Source organism: Sorex araneus, chromosome 6, assembly GCF_027595985.1.
Source record: "Sorex araneus isolate mSorAra2 chromosome 6, mSorAra2.pri, whole genome shotgun sequence".
Classification (NCBI taxonomy): domain Eukaryota; kingdom Metazoa; phylum Chordata; class Mammalia; order Eulipotyphla; family Soricidae; genus Sorex; species Sorex araneus.
The window spans coordinates 109,309,422-109,328,085 of NC_073307.1; the positions used below are offsets into that span (position 1 = coordinate 109,309,422).

The 18,664-nt window shown below is 37.2% G+C and overlaps 1 pseudogene; it reads right to left on the reverse strand.

Annotated features, from left to right (window-relative positions):
• Positions 1-15,816: 15,816 nt before the first annotated feature.
• On the reverse strand, positions 15,817-16,742 carry LOC101546037 (olfactory receptor 478-like; annotated as a pseudogene).
• Positions 16,743-18,664: the final 1,922 nt, after the last annotated feature.

The following is an 18,664-nucleotide window of genomic DNA, read 5'->3' on the forward strand; positions in this document are numbered from 1 at the left end:
CATATTTATGTCAAATTAATCTCTTTTTTCTTTTAATAGAAACTCCAGAAGTTTTTATTAATTCATGTCTCTTTTTTGACATTGTATAATTTCCATATGGACACTATTGTGGTTTTCAGGTTAAAGAAAACAATATAAAACTTGAAGAATAACAAATTACAATGGTAAACACAACAATATATTTGTTCATTGAAGTTTTACAATAAAAACAATAATGTAAAGCACTTTTCTAATGCTTGATAAATAAGAATACAAATCATATATAATTTTTATGTATATTTCTCTTTCATTTGAATCAAATTGTATTATTACTAATTATTTTATGGATGAAGAAGATGAGTTACAGGAGTTACTTATCTTTACTTGGGAACATTACAGTTGTAGAATCAGAGTATGAACTCTCAGAAATTCTGAGACAGTGTACTACTAACAAATATGCATGAAATGAAGTAAATAATGCTACCATAAATTTTAATGTTAAATATTACTGTATCTGACAATGAGAGGCTATTTGTTAACCTTAAGTTCCTTGCAGTTATGTGGAAAGGAAATATAAAGATTCATATATCTCTCGGTATCTATTGGTCAAAAAAGATTGCTCTCCAAGAGTAAAATTTAAAAAGTTTTCAACACAAATCCATAAAGGATATTTCATTAAGGGCCATAAATAAACCCACTTCTTATAAATTTATTGGATTAAAAACTTATAATTAAATAAATGAACATTTTACCTTCAGGTTTTCTCCTTAAATTTTTCTTTACTCTATTTACTTACTAAACTTTGCATTTGTAGGATTTATTTAGTTTATAGAAATATTCAAGTGTATTAGCACAGAATTATTCCTAATAATTTTAATAGTTATATACCTGAAATAAAAATTGTTTTTGAAAAAAATTATTTTACTATATCAATTTATCATTGATTTGCAGTTTTGTGGAATTCCAGGAGATTATCTCTATTCACCTATGTATGTAGGTGTCCTCTCTTGCACAATAAAAATGAAAAAGAGTGAGAAAAAGAGGGGAAGAGAGAGAGAGGGTGGAAAGGTGAGAGAGAAAAAGAGAGAAAGAGAAAATTTGAGATATTTAGTTGTAACAAGCAATATAAAATAAGTTATTTTGTGCCCGTTAAGGGGGAAGCTTGGGAAAATAGGGGCATGGTGAAGGGAAGTTCACTCTGTCGGTTGAACTGTTGTGGGAACATTGAGCGCCTGTTATGACTGTATTATGAACAATTTTGTAAATCAGTGTCTAAATAAAGTTTAAAAAATTTTAAGAAGATAAAAACTAAACTTAGTAAGAGAACAACAAATGGTCAAAGTCATCAGAAATAAATATTTTTTTTTCTAGGGAAAGGAGCCTACCTGGGGGTGGTTTGGGGACATAACATGGGATATAGTGAAGGAAAGTGGACACTCTGGTGATGAGTGTTGGAATCATGCATTCATGAGCAGTTAACAGTGTTGTTCAATTTTAAACACTAACTATATTGTTACCCCCAATACTTCAAAAATGGCAGTCTTTTAAAAAAATAATTAGTGTTTTATTAAGTAATAAATTAGGAAACCGGTGTAAGGTGACTTTCACAAATGTTCAAATATGGTGTTCACTATGCAAAAATGCTGATCTATCATTAGAAAAACAAAATATATTTTCAGTTTCTACAATAATAATATTTTATACTGAAGTTTCATAGAACATATTATTTTCAAAAATAATATATTGCTAAATATGTATAGCCTAAACATATACCTATGTTGCTAAGTAATATGTAGTCTTTAAAAACTGCAAAAAAGATAACTAAATTGGATCCAAGTTTAATTAAATGTTTAAATTTTCCACCTTTGGGACTGGAGTGATGGCACAGCGGGTAGAGTGAATATGTTATGGGGAATTCTGAGTTTAAACACATTAAATACAATATGAGTTTCCACATTTTTGGAAGATATACAAGGAATCTGGAGAAGATAAGCACAGAAAGGTTATGCCTACTTATTCATAAGTAATGATGCTAGAAGCCATAGTGTAGCCAAATTTGCTACCAATTGATGCTTTAATTACTTCTTTTCTCTTTTTCAACTACTGCTTGTGAAAAACAGTTATGATATTTGGAAGCACAGTTCTCTGAAGCAAAATTGAAAAAATAAATGTATAATATTTGTAAACATAGCCAGGATCTTACCTTTTGAAATAATTCACTCATCTTTCCATAACAGATCAAAGTTCTCATGGTTATATAGCTCTTTTATACTTTTTTAATTTTTGCCATTGGGGATGAATCTCTTAAGATTCTTGACATTCAAATGAGAATTCAAGGCTTCATGGAGCTAATTATGGTCTGCAGTAATATTGAGTAGTCAATTCACACATACAAAGTAATCTTTTTGGATTCTGTCAGTTCTCAAGAGGTCAAATTATTCTTCTGCTTTTCTCATGGTATTGACATATAACAACTTTCACTTAATAATCAATTGGACAATATCATATATTAAGTTACTGATAAATATCAGCTCTAAGTTTCTTTAATTTTCTGATTAATAAATACTTACTACTAAAGTTCAATTTTAAAAAAGTAACACAAGCTTTATATGGTGAATATACATTAATTGGTAAGTACTTAAATTAAGTATCTGAAGACATGCTAATTACTTTAGGTTAGTATGAGGTGGAGGGGCCAGAGCAAAAGTACAGTCAAGTAGGGTGCTTGCATTGCACATGTATGTTCCTTGGTATCCCATATATCAAGCACCCCCAGGTTCCCCGAGCACCCCCAGGAGTAATTCCTGAGTTCAGAGCCAGGAGTAACCCCTGAGCATCACCATGTGTGACCCAAACAGCCTTCTCTGGTTCTATGTTAGCTCCAGGAAGGAATTTTAAAGAAAACTGGAAATCTTATAAAAGGAATTTCAAACAAGACCATCAACTAATGCAAACTGTACCTGCCTTGGCAACCACCCTAGCAATGGACTCTGACCTAGGTAGGAAACCCCAGCAGGGACTTTAAAATACAACTTGAACAAGGAATAATGCACATATGCTGCCTGAGCCCATGTGCTACTTGTGTCCTCATGTCGAGGCCAAGTGCCTGTGCAGCCCATGCATCTGAGTCACCTGCATCTGCCCTCTTGAGATGTGTTCCTTCATATCTAATGCTAAGATGTGTGAAGGGGAGAGGCTTTATATCTTTGGAGAAGCCCACATTTCTCTTGTGTATCTCTCTGTCTCTCTCTGTCTCTGTCTCTCTCTGACTCTCTCTCTGTGTCTCTCTCTTACTCTGCCTCTTCCATACTTTCAAATAAAATCTGTTTTTATTTACCTGCTCCTCTCCTTTTGAAATTCTTTTCTGTGAAAAGGCAAAAACCTGAAAGGCCTTGATAAGGCCTAGGACTCCCTTTCCTTCCCAGGAAATAATAATTCCTCTCTTCAGCCTGAGTCTACGGCTCCCGAGAAATAGGGTGGTGGGGATCAACTCTGGGTTGCGCAGGACAAGTGGATGTCAGGTGTGTCTTGATGGCTATCCAGTGGGACTGGCGGGATCTAAGGTCTGTGCCGTGCATGGGCTCTTCACAGACTTCACCAGTCCTAGACTTCCCAGCAAGTCCTGGAGTGGCAGGGGTAGTTCACAAGAAAGTAGCTGTCTCTCTCCTCTGCTTCACATAAGTAACCGGGGGGGGGGGGGGGTCATCAGCATCACAAAGACTTAAAGAACACATCCACACTGGCTATACTTACTTGGCATCATGATAGATACAAAAATTGTTGTGCTGCTTGGGAAGAAAGTTCAAGACAGATTGTTGATGATGGAGAAATACTAGAAACAGTTTTTTTATATAGATCAAACATATCTGTAATTCACTTTCTGCTGTTACATTGCAATATAAACATGTTGCTACGTTATGACTAATCCTTCTCAGCTGACTATGTTTGGGCTGACAGGTGAGCCTGTGTTTCAAATTGTATGTAAACCGAAACCACACTGAGCCTGACCTCTAGTGAAATTTACATGTGTAAAGAATACTACTTAAATAAGTGTAGGTGACTGCTAAGAAAACTTGCTTGAGTCTGTCATCTTTTCATTTTTGCTCTTTTACTCCAAAATACTGGTAGAAGTGAAAATGAAAATATCACTCGTATGAGTAAATCAGCTAACAGTCCTTTGACCAGAAGTCAAGCAAAACTTCCTTTTATTCCTTGAAATGATAAAATATTCCCAATGGACACCATAGTATTCTCTTTCTATTAAATGTAACTCCTGAAATGCGACTGATTCAGCCCTTCTGGAAAGCAATATGGATGCTTCTCAGAAAATTCGAAATTGAGCTCGCATTTGACTCAGCAATACCACTACTGGGAATATACCCCAGAGAAGCAAAAACGTATAGTCAAAATGACATCTGCACTTATATTTCATTGCAGCACTGTTTACAATAGCCAAAATCTGGAAAAAACCCGAGTGCCTGAGAACAGATAACTGGTAAAGAAACACTGGTACATCTATACAATGGAATACTATGCAGCCGTTAGAAAAAATGAAGTCATGAAATTTGCATATAAGTGGATCAATATGGAAAGTATCATGCTAAGTGAAATAAGTCAGAAAGAGAGAGACAGACATAGAAAGATTGCACTCATTTGTGGAATATAAAATAACAGAATAGGAGACTGATATCCAAGAATAGTAGAAATAAGTACCAGTAGCTTGGCTCCATGGCTTGGAAGCTGGTCTCACATGCTGGGGGAAAAGGCATCTCAGATAGAGAAGGGAACACCAAGTAAAATTTGGTTGGAGATCCTGCCCAGGAAGGGAGATTCGTGCTAAAAGTAGACAAGAGACTGAACACAATGGTCACTCAATACCCCTATTGCAAACCACAACACCCAATTGGAGAGAGAGAGAGATCAAAAGGGAATACCCTGTCACAGAGGCAGGGTGGGGTGGGGAGGATATGGGATTGGCGGGGAGGTGGGGGGGGAAGGACACTGGTTTATTGGTGATGGAGAACAGCACTGGTGGAGGGATGTGTTTGTGAACATTGTATGAGGGCAAAACAAGTTCTAACATTTGTGAATCTGTATCTGTACCCTCATGATGATTCACTAATTAAAGAATAAAATTTTAAAAACATAAAATAATAAAATAAATAAATACATAATGTAACCCCTGGTGGAATATGAGTCACAATTCCGGGGAGAGAAACAGCTAGCTATTTTAAACAAAGACTATGATTTTATTTTTTGAATTTTAATATACAAAAGGTCAAGAAGCAAAAACCAGATTTCAAAATTCTGTCATGACTACTGAATCAAGAGGTCTATAAATGAAATTATCATTTCTTCTGATGTTTAAATAAATTATTGTTTTTTTGTTGTTTATTTCATCGAAGCATTGTAGCACTCTAGCATTGTCATCCCATTGGTTATAATTTGCTCGAGCGAGCAGTAGTAATGTCTCCATTGTGAGACTTGTGACTGTTTTTGGCATATTGAATACTCCACGGGGAGCTTGCCAGGCACTGCCACGAGGGCAAGATACTCTCGGTTGCCGCACTCTCTAAGAGGGGCCGAGGAATCAAACCCAGGTGGCCACATGCAAGGCAAATGCTCTACCCACTGTGCTATAGCTCCAGCCCATCACTCTAACACTCTAACAATATGAGAAGATATTGCATCATGGTTTTTCCATTGCCCTGACAATTAGTTGTGTTGAACCCCTTGCCTTGTATCTAACGATCATCCATGTATCTTTTTTGGAAATTGTCTATTCAGGTTTTTCTGCTTTTAAATTTTTATTTACTAAATTTGGGGGTCACACCCATCAGTGGTCAGGATTTATTTCTGGCTCTGTGCTCAGGGAACATTCATGGAAGAGCTATTGAACCATATGCAGAGCTGGGATCAAAACAGAATCAGCTGCATATAAGGCAAGCATTTTCTTCACTGTACTATCTCTCTGGCCCCAATTTTTCTAGTTTTTAAACTTGATTATTTTACTCTTTTTTTTGTTGAATAGTATGAATTCTTTAAACATTTTGATAGTTCATAATATATATTGTTTCTGAATCTAGTCACCCGTTTCATAGCTCATCTAACTTAGACTGTTGAACACTTAGGTTATCAAATTGCTTTGGTGATTGTTTCTTTTGCTGTGAATAACTTTTCTGTTTGGTCCTAAACTAGTTATTGATTTTTCTCTCTTCATACTTGTGTGTATGATTCCATAGAAAAAAATAACCACTTTTGACACCAGTGTCAAGGAGTTAATTCCCTATATTTTCTTTTAGAAATTTCAGAGTTTCAGGATATGGGGACGAGAATCCTTGTGTACTCTTGCTGGAATGTAAATAAGGCATTCAGTATGGAAAACAGTACAGTTACATCAACAAAATCAAAATAGAGTTAGATTGTTTCAGCAATTAAATTGCATAAATGCTCCAGAAATTCCTCTTACAGTGGGCATATTTAGGGGAAATAAAAATTTTTCTAATAAAAATCTATATCTCATCCTCTATGTTCACTGTAACATGATTATACTGCTGAGATCATAAAACAACCTGAGTTCATGAACAGATAAATCATTAACCCCATATTCCAGCCCCTGCAGAGGTGTTTAAAATTACTGATCAATCTTTTTGCACTTGATATTGGTCAGTTTAATTTTAATATTTTTTTCTAATTCACTTTTAGCTAACTAGCTTTTCTTGCAACATATCCATTTTTCTAGGTTATTACATTGTTGATATATTTTTAATATTATCTTTATGATTAAAGTCTGTGTATTCACACATCTCTGTGGTATCAATTATAATGTCCCTTTTTAATTTATAATTTTTTACTTGAGTCATCACTCTTTAGTTCTTGGTTACATTATCCAAAGTTTTGGAAACTTTATCTTCTTTGATAGAGCCACCTGCTTGTTACTATTTTCTATTTTTTCTTCTCTGTATTCCATTTCCACTATTAACTATGTTATCACCTTTCTTGCATTAACATTATGTACAATTCTTATTCTAGGTTTTTAAGACATGTTAAGTTGTTTATTTGATCACTTGTATCACTTGTCATCCCATTGATCTTCAATTTGCTCCAGTGGGCATCAGTAAACTCCATTTGTCCCTGTCGCATGCTAGTATAGCCCAATGATATCTGCTTACTCCAGGAAAAGGAAGAGCCTCAAATCGTTCACTCATGGTTTTGATGAAGAAGTCTGACCATCTCGTTGGGGGGTGGCCATGCAGTCTTTTGTCAACCCATGGAATCCAGTCGGTAACAGCTCTAGTCCAGGGTCTTCTCTGAATTGCATTTCATGTCCAGCCCATTTGATTTATGACGCATTGGCAAACGAGACAGTGTCCCTGATTCTGACTGTCAAGCAAGTCAGAACTCCAGATTCCTTTTCTCACTTGAATGAGATGTGATATTCCTAGCATGACTTTCGATTCCTTTTTTGGATACCCGAATAGCATTTTGATCCTGTTTGCATAGAGCCCAGGTCTCTGAGGCTTATGTTAGTGCAGGAAGAACAGTGGAGTTGAAAAGAAGTGCCCAGGGGCTGGAGCGATAGCACAGCAGGTAGGGCATTTGCCTTGCACGCGGCCTACCCGGGTTCAAATCCCAGCATCCCATATGGTCCCCTGAGCACCGCCAGGGGTAATTCCTGAGTGAAGAGCCAGGAGTAACCCCTGTGCATCACCAGGTGTGACCCAAAAACCAAAAAAAAAAGAAAAGAAGTGCCCAGAACCAGAGGTTCAACATCCTCTTAACCACATTTTCGATGCTCTTGAAGGCGTTCCAAGCTGCTCTCTTCCTACTGCGCAGTTCTGGCACCACGTCATTCCTCATGTTGAGTTCTCAAACAGGTACACATCGCTGCTACATTCGGAGATGTTCATTCCATTGAGAGTAAATGGAATGTCAGGGAGTTGTAAAAAACTAAGGCTCGCCGAGGGGCGAGTGCACTCCTGGGCTCTCCGGGCGGCTCTGCCTCACCGCCGCCGTTCGGTGCCCCGGAACTGCTGTGTGTGCCATCGGTCAAGGGCAGGTGACGGGAGGAAGAAGGAAGAAGGCCAAACTGGTTGCTCGATCCGTTTATTTTATTCTCTCTCTCCGCTTCTCTCCCGCTCTCCTGGATCTCGCTCTGGATCTGTGGATCTGGCTCTCGTGGATCTGGCCCCGTGGATCTGGCCCCGTGGCACTGACCCCGTGGATCTGGCCCCCCAACCCACTCTTACAGCCTAGTTAAATCTCCACAGCATGAGGGGGTTGGGGCGTACACATAGGTGTAGTCACCATCAATAGGGTAAAGTTCCTTTCCCTTAGGGGATGCTTCTCCTAGGACTTAATTCTCTTTCAGCAGGAGGATCCACCCAAGGGCGGAGTCCCATGAATGTGTTTCTCTTCTCCTCAGCCAGCAAACATATAAGAATTCATAATATTAATTATTTTGTATGGACACAAGAAGAGATGCATTAAAGCTTATAGAATTGCTCTCCTGGGGCCATCTCAATCTCAGACTACAGTGCTCAGGCCAGATCAGTCTTTCCTATCCCTGGCAGGGTCCCAGTCTCATAATTACTATTGGATCATGACAGCATTTGTCTATGATCAAGCTCTTAACTTATAGTTAAGAATTAAGCACTTTGGCCAGGCCCATCTCGATGCCAGGGTAACACATAACTCACCGCTTGCCCTGGATCCTTCCCGTCCCACGTCGGGGACCCTACTTTGGGGTGCTAGGAACTGAGGGCAACTGAGGCTTAAGTGGAGAAAGCAGATGCCTGGGAGGGAATAATATTCGAGGCCAATTAATTCCCAAGTTATAAAAACATAATATTGTCTTCTTGTGTCTATACAAAACAGACATAGCTTTAAAGTAAATTATTCAAAAGGCACAAGAAGAGGAGAAAGGCAATATTAACTTATATAATATAAATTCAGTATCCTAGGAAGTTCTGATCTTGCAAATTAGCAGAGTCAGATTAAGGGAAAGCCTCGGATTAACCCTTTTGGGGAAGAGAGCATGGAGATGTGATTATAGCTAAACAAAGGAATGGGAGAGATTCGGGAACACCTTGATGGGTGAGACTGGGGTAAGCCTAAACTCCAGGGAAAACCGGGACAAGCTACTTGTGGCAAGCAGGGAAAGGACAAAGTAATGTCATCCTACAGGGAGTAGTTTGTTTTTCATAAAAATTATTTTATTGAGATTCAGTTGCAGTCTGTCCTTTCCACACTCAGGGTCAAAGTTGACCAGAATTTGTGCCACTTGACTAATGTTTAGTGTCACGAGAACAATGTCGTCAGTGAAGTGGAGGTGGTGTAGTGTCCGACGGTCTATCTTTACTCCCATTCCTTCCCATTTTCATTATGACCTTGTCTGGAATGGGTGCAGTACGCATGTTTACTGACAAAATGGTGTGTCAGATTGTGGAAGGGTGGATATTAGGAATGACATATCCATCCTGTGGATTTGGTATGTGGGCAGGTGGACATGGCTGTTGAAGAGATCCAAGTAGAAATCGTGAATAATTCTCTCTATTGCCCTTCTGGAAGATGTGATAGATCCACTGGGATGTCAGAGGGCAGTCATCTTGGTTTTGTAGTTGAGAAGGACAGGTGAGCATTGCGAATACTCTTCCCTGAGGCTGAGGCTCCTTCCAAACCACATTGGCGAATCAGCTTGAGAGTGTCCAAAATCAGGTGTGTATTTGTGGCTTTCTCACTCCTGGCATTTTTTGCACAATCATGGAGGTGCTGAACCAGTTGATTGTATTACTCATTGATGTTGTCTAAGACGGCATCTTCCCACGTTGCCGAAATAGTGCCAAAAGCTCCCAGTTGGTAGTCATTCTTTTTAAACTTAAACTTTGCAGCCCTTTCTTCCCGCTCTGTGAAGTAGAATTTTGAATGAAGTAGACAGTGGTCCAGCCCATTTGGGACAACAGCGACATGAGTCGGGCAAAACCTTCGAGTGAATATGATGTGGTCAGTTTTGTTGTGGAACTGTCCACTGGGATATACCCATATTCAATGTTTAGATTTGGCCTACTGAAACTGAGACTTACCATGGATGGTCTTGGTCGACATATTTACTCAGACAGTCTCTCACCCTGTTTGTTCCAAGCATTGCGAATACTTTTCCCGGCTTCTGCCACATCGGCCAACACTACTGCTCTTTTCTCTTTGAGGTCTTCCTTAAAGCTTCTCTGCTTTTGGCAGAGAAGTTGGGCCCTGAGATTTTATTAGCCACTCCTTGCTCATCCTTCTTAAAGCTGCCATATTGGAGGCTCTTTCAGTGTCAGGGGAATGAGGCCCATTGTTATTTCTGTTTTTGGCATATCAAATACACCACAGATAGATAACCAGGCTCTGCCATGTGGGCAGGATACTATCGATAGCTAAACCAGGCTCTCCATGATGGTTGAAGGCTTTTAGGGAGACCTCTATTCACCCTTCCAGGTGAACCTCATCAAATATGTTGTGGTAATTATGAAAAATGGGTATTTTGTGTCTTATGATGTATAAAGAAAGCAGCCTGGAGTGTGGTGTTGTCTGTGTAGTGGAGTTAGTGGAGGTTTGCCGATGAGGTATTTATCTGGTGCTGGTAGGATGGGGTCATATGGGTATGATCCCTGGAGAGCTGGAAGTTAGGAGAAGCAGGCAGAGGATATCTGTTTCTGTGACCTATTTAGTTGGAGTCCAAGGTCACAAAGTTCTGCTCTACCTGGTTCTGTGGGGCTTCACTCATGTGTGAAGCTCGGCTCCAGTGTCCAGAAAGCAGCCTGGAACATGGTGATGTCTGGAAAGTGGAAACTACCTAGCAAACACTTAATTTTAGCAAATAGGGTAGCTGGGGAGTAGCATTCTTGAGTAACTGAGCCACTGCATTTTGGCCAGATGAATATTTATTGAGCAGGGACCTAAAAGTGCTTTTGAGATACATGCTTTAAGAGTGCTTTTGAGATATACATGCTGGAACAGAGAAAGAGCAAAAGTAAAACAATTCCTAAGGATAATACATTTGTGCAAATCAATAGTTGCATCAAAATTCAAAGGGGACCTGGGGAGAATGCAGTCTGTCGGTAATATTGCAAGGTCATAGACAATGAGACTCGCTAACTCATCATCTTATTTCCTTGTAAACACTATTGTGTTCAGCCAGTAGTCTGTATCTGCCTTGACTGTGCCATGCCTATGACTACATATGTTTTCTCTGTTGAATTATTCATAACCAATTTTAAAGTCCTACTTTTTTCTCATATGACTATATTGTCATATGTGCTAGCAACCACCTAACAAGCATTTTGTATTTTCTAAACATCCCTTCTACCTTTATTTTGTAAATTTTTCATCAGTCCATTAAAATCTCTAAATAATATCCCAAATACCTGCATTATTATGTCTCTTAATTTTCTACATGACTTATTTATACTATGAAATCTTATAACTATTTTTCTTCTACAATCCTGGATCTTATTATTCTTTTCCTTATAGAAATTGGTGTAAATGTTTTTCATCAGAATTTTTCTTATTACTCAATTGTTTTCTAGGTTTCACTTGATTTTTTTCTTGATCCGCGAGTTATAAATTCATTACCAGGGCCTTGGTTTCTAGTCATGTTTTTGTTATTGATTTCTGAGTTGACTGCTGTATTTTAGATAATTTAGATAATAAAAACTATTAAAATAAGTTTAAACTAATTTTATTTTATAATGCTAGCTCAAAATTAAAACATACACTATTTCTTAAAAGAAAATGTCTTCTGTAGTTGATTGTTTTAGCCTAAATATGTGCAATATATATTCATCATTTTTTCAATGGCATCAAATTTATTGTTCAGTTTTTTTAGATTAAATTACACAATGAATTGTCAATAAGGGCCAGAGCAACAGTCCAATGGGGAGGACATTTTCCTTCATGTGCCCAAACCAGGTTTGATACCGGCATTTTATATGGTCTCCTGAGTAATTCCAGGAGTAATTCCTGAATACAGAGTCAGGAGTAGGCCCTGAGCATTGCCAGATGTGACCCCAAAAGCCCCCCCAAAAAATACAAAAGCAAAAAGATAATTAAATAAATGGTGTCATTAAACAATATTGCAAAACATCAAGTGATTACCTTTTTCAGTTAGTAAGTCAAACATTGAGCTTTGGACTTTTCCATAGATTTTTACATTTTATTCTTAAGAGGGCTAACATACACCAATTTCATTAATGTATGCTGCAAAAAAATTGTTACTGAGATGAATAACATCAACTAGGAAATGTGATTTTGCTAAAATTATATTATCAGTACATGCCTTTTTAATAAATAGGTGCTTTTGTCAAAAATATAATTTTTCAAAAAATATGGAGGCAGAATAGAAGAGAATGAGAAGAAAGGAGAAAAACGAAGGAAGAAAAAGAATTGGATAAGAACAAAGAAAAAAAGAAAATATAAAAGTTTGTGGCATGATTTGATTTACACAATGCCCAAACGAATCCAACAGTGTCTAGGGAAAGCCTGACTGGTATAAAGAGCAGATGACCAATAGCTCAAGGTCATCACCTGGGGTCTTTATGATTTGCTTGTGATGCAATATAGAATAGTAAATATTTGTATAAAAACAGTATGACATTTAAAAAGCAATATTATAAATATCTTCTTTATGAAAAACAAATCAAAATCCCTTGATTTCTCTAAGGACAAAGTTGACATTCGTGAATATTCTATGTCCTCTATATCCCAATAAAAAGAAAGGTCATCTAGACAACATACTTTATAACAAAAATTATTCTTTATCTATAAAATGTGTATAGATTGTTAGGGCAATTCATGTAATATATCATTTTATAAGTAATGTTCTCTGAGAGCAACTATTCTTATAAGAAAATATATTTCCCAAGACCTAAATATATATATGTCTATAAGACATTATTTTTGTCGATGTTGCTCTCAGTAATAGTCCTGAAAGGTCTAAATTCAGATGTCTTTGTGTCTCGGTTGTCTCTTGAGATCCAGTTTAAAAACCTGTAGAATTGTGTTGCCAAAAAAAATGATCGTTTTAAATACTACCAGTTAAAATGTTCAGCAATGAAATTTAGTGATTGTTTGCATAAAACCTTAATTTTTATGATTGCATACATATCCAAGTTGTACTTTTATCTTTTTAAATAAAGAAATAGCTTGTGTCTATTAAGTTCCTTAACTTGATCTTTATTAGTCTGTTTCTCTGGTCAATGATTTCCATGGACTTTCATTTTGACACCTTATTTCCTTTGCCCTGTCTTTGCTTTTTTGATCATAACTGAGTGTGATATGTGAATCATTGTGTTTAGGAATAAATGTGCCTTGAGATGTTTTATTTTGATGCTTATTCATAATTCCTGAGTCACCACACGTATTTGCTCATTTTATATCTTTTCAAGGCTGAGACTCCCCAGTTCCCCAAACTAAAATGTTATAAGACTTGCTCATGTTACCTATCCCAAACATAGATAGAGTTGAAACAATTAACATCATCAAATTTATATGCTTTGGGTTTTAACATACTCCTCTTTTCAACACAAGACAACTCTAAACCTGAACCTAACTTTGTAACACTTTGTTCTTGCTCCTGTTTTGCACAGAAAAGAAGTACTTTTGTATTAGGTTTGATTCTCTGAGTTCTCACAGTTCCTGGTGAGGCAATGCCTTGTGTCCTGTAAACTGAAGCATAATATTTCAGACATTTAACATTCTATCATGTGCTCAGTTTTACTCACAATGGGACTGAATAAGAGCAAGAAGTCTGCCATTTATTGAGAGAAACCTCAAAGATGAATTACAAGCAAGCCTACAACAGACTAGACTTGCAGATATTTTTTTCCAACACATAGTTAATAAGAAGTGAGCATACACCTTTCAATCTTACATAGATGTATCTTCGCAGGGGGGCTTATGTTGCCATTCCCTTCCCCGGCTTGTTCCTTAACTTTACTCCACTCTGATATTCCATTCGCCAACACATGAAAACTTTCTAATTCTTTGAATCACTAACTTGTTAGATTATCTCTCTTATACTATAAGATAAATTCCATGAGTCAATATATATTTGATATTTTTTCACTTGCACTCCAAAAGACCAATGACAGTTCCTGAAAATAGGAACATAAGATGTTGACTATTTTCAACATAATTTTTAGATATATGGATTAATAAAAAAGTGGATTAAATAATTTATCTTAATAAATAATGCCAATCCAAAAGGCAAATTTGTATCTGACACATTGAAAAGGGTCAATAAAGTAATAACTATTCCACAGATCTGAATATATGGGTTGATAAAACCCTTTAAAGGAGTTCTTAGAGCTACCACACAGGAGAGAGACAATTCTGTCTCCCTAGCTCGCTGAGAAATACCATGATCTGAGCATGAATAAGATCTGAAAGTTTATCCAACTAAGACCCAGAAAAGATCAAGAACTCCTTTCTTCCAACAAAGAATTTGCCAAGTCTAGCCTGTCAGAGATCACAGGTCAGTCAGAGACCTGTTATTATTCTGGGGTCTATGTGACTGTATTCAGATTTGGAACCAAAACACAGGTGGAAAGAAACCATTCCAAGAAATAATCTTCCTGCTCCAGTGTTCTCTCTGGTGCAAATGGTCATTTTCTCTTAGTGTCAGACTTATGCATAGTGACCACACTACTTTGAGGATAAATGGCAGCTAAAACTGGGCATAGTTGTAAAGGATTAGAAGTACAGTAACCTGAACTCAGGGATTTATTTTCCCATAAAATGAATAAATATTAAAAAGGTTTTTTAACTGATTAAGTATTTTTCATTTTAAACAACATATATTTCTACTATAATTTAAATTTTTGAGATGAGAGTGTTCGCCCTTCACGCATTCGACCCGTGTTTGATACCTCAGGCCCTCTCGTGGAGCTCAGCAAGCTACCAAGAGGTTCTTGCACGCATGGCAGAGACTGGCAAGCTACCCATGGCATATTGGATGGGCCAAAAATAATGACAAATAAGTCTCACAATGAGAGACATTACGGGTGCCCTCAAACAAATCGATGAGCAACGGGATGACAGTGACAGTGACAATGACATTGACTCACCATGGATGTCTGACTTACAATTTGATATTAGACAATTCAATCCACACATTCAATAAAAATGATTATGGCATGTAAATGGCTATAATTTTTACCAAAGATATGTATTTATATTTAATATTATTAAAAATAATATTAAAATATAAAATAACATGCTACATTAAGAAAATATCTTTCTAGTAGATTGCACTCATAGGTGGAATATAATGTAATTGAGAAGTACAAGTTGGCAACGATGCAACTTCTGGCAGATATCTCTCTGGACTTAGTTACTAAAATACTAAATTACAGAAACCCAAAACTGAGAGGCCGCTAAGTGTGGTCACTCGACCTCATACCTCTTCATCCTCAGCAATGGAAAACAAATTATCTAATGCTTCCTTTTCAGCAGGTCTGACTTTAGGGGAGAGACTCTCCAAACAATAATAGTGAGTTTTGTTGAAATATTGTATGCAATCAAAGTGAAAGTAAAGTGAAATTTATTAGTTACACAGGCGGGGGGGGGCTAAGGGTGGGGGGGCTAGGGGCTTGGGGGGTTAGGGGTGTGAGGGGGCGGGGTGGAGCTATACTGGGATTCTTGGTGGTGGGATATGAGCACTGGTGAAGGGATGGGTATTCGAGCATTGTATAACAGAGATTTAAACCTGAAAACTTTGTAACTTTCCACATGGTGACTCAATAAAAAATTTAAAAAAAATAAAAATAATAAACCATATTCAGATTAGAAAAAAAAAGAAAATATCTTTCTAGAAAGCTGTCTCTTCAGAGCTCCTTTAATCTCATTATTCCTGATGCTGTAGCTGAAGGGGTTCAGCATGGGGATCACCACCATGTAGAACACAGACACCACCTTGTTCTGGTCAGTTGAGAAAGTGGACTTGGGCATCACGTAAATGAATGTGATGGTCCCATAGAACAGAGTGACTGCAGTGAGGTGGGAGGTGCAGGTGGAGAAGGCTTTCTGGCGCCCCTCAGTGGAGCGCATCTTCAGGATGGTGATGAGGATGTAGACATAGGAGATGGCTATGATAAACACTGTGACCACAATGATGGAGCCAGAGGTAAAGGAGGGGACCACTGCAGGGATACTGGCATCAGAACATGAGAGTTCAATTAAAGGAGCAAAATCACAGAAGAAATGATTCACTTCATTTGGTCCACAGAAGAACAAAGAAAAGAATGAAGCAGAGAAAACAAAAACATTGAGAAGACCACCTGCATAAGACACTACCAGTAATTGAACACAGACTTGTGTGGACATTTTGTTGGCATACAATGAGTGGGTTGCAGATTGCCACAAAGCGATCATAGTCCATGACAGCCAGAAGGAAGCACTCAGATGACCCAAAGAAAACAGCTGAACCATCCCAGATAAGAGATTGTGTTTTTCTCCACCAAGAAGTTTACAAGCATGTTGGGAGTGACAGAAGATGAATAGCCTATGTCAACGAAAGCCAAATGGCTCAGAAAAAAGTACATAGGATGATGGAGCTGAGAAGACAGCCTGATAAGAGTGATTGTGCTGAGGTTGCCAGAGATGGTCACCAGGTAGATGCAAAGGATGATCAGGAAGAGGATGATTCGAAGAATGGGGTCATCAGTTAAGCCCAGTAAAATAAACTCTGTTATTGTAGTGTAGTTTCTGTTCCCCGAGGAATCCATGAGAAAATGAAGAATAGCTAAAATGTTACTGAAGAAAGTTATAAATTCAGTAGTTTAATTTTCATATGGAAATCCATAGCAAAAAAGATATTTAAGCATAAGTGCATATTTATATGTCAAATTGATCTCTTTTTTTAGCAGAAACCGCAAAAGTTTTTATTAATTCATGTCTCTATTGTGATATTGTATAGTTTCCATTTGTACACTATTGTGGTTTTCAGGTTAAAGGAAACAATATAAAAATTAAAGAATAGCAAATTATAATGGTAAACACAATTAAATATATGTTCATTGAAGTTTTACAATAAAAACAATAATGTGAAGCACTTATGAAATGCTTGATAAATAAGAATACAAATCAGATATATGTATTTTATGTATATTTCTCTTTCACTATGCAAAAATATATCATCTATCATTAGAAAAACAAAATATATTATCAGTTTCTAAAAAAATAATATTTCATACTGAAGTTTCATAGAATGTATTATTTTCAAATTAATATGTTACTAAATATATATAGCTTAACTATATGCATATATTGCTAAATAATATGCAGTCTTTAAAAACTGAAAAAAGATCACTAACTTGGCTCAAGTTTAATTAAATCTTAATGTTTTCCGCCTTTGGGATTGGAGCAATGATACAACGGGTAGAGTGAATATGTTATGCTACCAACTGATGGTTTAATTACTTCTTTCCTATTTTCCAACTGCTGCTTGTGAAAAAGTTATGATATTTGGAAGCACAGTACTCTGAAGCAAAATTGTAAAAATCAATGTATAATATTTGTTAACATAGCCAGAATCATACCTTTTGAAATAATTCACTCATCATTCCATAAAAGATCAAAGTTCTCATGGTTAAATAGCTCTTTTATACGTTTTTAGTTTTTATCTTTGGGGATAAATCGCTGAAGATTCTTGACACTCAAATGAGAATTCAAGGCTTCATGGAGCTAATTATGTACTACAGTGATATTGAGTAATCAATTCACACACATACAAAGTAATCTTTTAAGATTCTGTCAGTTCTCAAGAGGTCTCTAATTATTCTTCTGCTTTTCTCATGGTATTGACATGTAACAACTTACACGTAATGGTCATTGGAGAATATCATGTATTAAGTTACTGATAAATATCGGCTCTAAGTTTCTTTAATTTTCTGATTAATAAATACTACTAAAGTCCAATTCTAAAAAGGTAACACAAGCTTTATATACTGAATATACATTAATAGGTAAGTACTTTACTTAAGTATCTGAAGACATGCTAATTACTTTAGGTTAATATGAGGTGGAGGGGCCAGAGCAAAGTACAGCCAGGTAGGGTGCTTGCCTTGCACATGTATGATCAATGGTATCCCATATGCCAAGCACCCTCAGGGTCCCCGAGCACCCGCAGGGGGAATTCCTGAGTGCAGAGCCAGGAATCACCCCTGAGCATCACCATGTGTGAACCTAACAGCCTTCTCTGGTTCTATGTTAGCTCCAGGAAGGAATTTCAAAGAAAACTGGAAATCCTTATGAAAGAAATTTCAAACAAGACCATCAACTAATGCAAACTGTACCTGCCTTGACAACCACCCTAGCAATGGACTCTGACCTAGGTAGGAAGCCCCACATAGGGCTTTAAAATACAACTTGAACAAGGAATAATGCACATATGCTGCCTGAGCCCATGTGCTGCTTGTGTCCTCATGTCGAGGCCAAGTGCCTGTGCAGCCCATGCATCTGAGTCACCTGCATCTCCCCTGTTGAGATGTGATCCTTCATATCTAATGCTAAGATGTGTGAAGGTGAGGGGCTCTTATCTTTGGAGACCACATTTCTCATGAGTATCTCTCTCTCTGTCTCTCTGTCCCTCTGTCTTTGTCTCTGTCTCTGTCTTTCTGTCTAGGTCTCTGTCTCTCTCTGTCTCTCT